Raw genomic sequence first — 1,610 nt, 5'->3', positions numbered from 1 at the left:
GCCTCACGCGTGTCTCACGTGACTTTCTTCAGAGAGGTTGATGACTGGACAAGTCACATGCTTCTCACGTGACTCTAAAAGGGTTCCATGGTGAAGTAGACGATGTAGGAGGGAGATGACCGTTGGAGCCTTTCAGAGTTACGTGAGAAACATGTGACTCGTCTAGTCATCAAGCTCTTTGAAGAAAGTCACGTGAGACGCGCGTGAGGGAGCCACATCAGCTTCTCACGTTAGTTTTCTCACGGAAGGCAAACGGCAGACCAAAAGTGCAACACCAGGTATAGTTGGAGGACATTTTTTTGCTAATTTTGATGTTTGAGAACGATTTTTGCAAGAAGGAAATAGTTGGGGGATCAAAAGTGCAATTAAGCCTTTAATTTATACACACCTCCACTCTTTTTAATATTTATTTTCTATCTATTTAGTTTTTTTTATCAATCAATTCAAAGTCAAATCTTTATTTTCTCTATCATTTCTTTATCTCTCTTCTACTTCTCACACCTTAAAAATGAGGTTTGGAAATGTAATTATTCTTAAAATAATGCTAATAAGTGCGCATAAAAACAAGATAAGGTGGAGTAAATAGTAGGACCGCCAATGTACCAATACAAATCGTACTAAAATATCTTTTTCTTTTTATACATCAGAAAAGAACTAAAATATCTCTAATGGTAATATTTTTTATCTTTTATATGTAAAAAAATTATTTGTGGAAGCCATCATAATCGGTCTTTGTTTTTTTTTTTACGGGTTGTCTAAATGACTCATGATAAAGTTTGGGTTAAATAACCCACCATCCAATCACATTGGAGATAAATGAGTTGGAATTTCTATACTTTATTTATTAATTTATTTCCAACTCATTTATCTCCAATGTGATTGGATGGTGAGTTATTTAACCCAAACTTTATCATGGGTCATTTAGACAATCCCGTTTTTTACATATAAATTTCCCGCTTTATCGTGTCTTACAAAAGATTCTCATGTTGTTTGTATTGTTTGTGTTTCTCATATTTGTGCGTATCCATCATTTGTCGGTTTTTTTTTGGCATCCATATATGTAGAAAATCAGAAAATGTAAAATGAATTAGAGAAAGGGAAAAACTTAGATACAGTTCCAACTATGTTGTTGGTACTGTTCTCTAATTAAAATACAACACGTGGCTTTATTTCAATTAATAAAATAAATTCTAAAATTCCACACACTTATCATTCAATGACCCGTAGAGATAGAGAAAATTGATACACTGCATCACGTTCTGTGTAAGACCCTGAATTAAATAACTAGATTATTTATTTATCTTCGTTGTGTAAATTAATTGTGTGTTTATATTCTATTATTTTTAAGTTACTTTTCTGACTTGATTTTAATTATGAATCAAGGAAATTGTAAGACCCAGGATTTTAGAATTAAATAAATAATTAATTTCCAACTCACGCATATGATTTTGTGTAAGCGCGAGGGGAACTTGACTTGTGTTTAATGTTTGGATTAGCGTTATGAAGAAGAGAGTTCAGGAAATGGTTAAGAATAGTTCTATAGTCGCTATAGGTTATAGCACGAGCTTTATTCACATCCGCCTTAGGGCGAAAGCGTTAGTAAAAGGCTA

Source organism: Lotus japonicus, chromosome 3 (assembly GCF_012489685.1).
Source record: "Lotus japonicus ecotype B-129 chromosome 3, LjGifu_v1.2".
NCBI classification, from domain to species: domain Eukaryota; kingdom Viridiplantae; phylum Streptophyta; class Magnoliopsida; order Fabales; family Fabaceae; genus Lotus; species Lotus japonicus.
Note: the sequence above shows the minus strand (reverse complement) of the source record.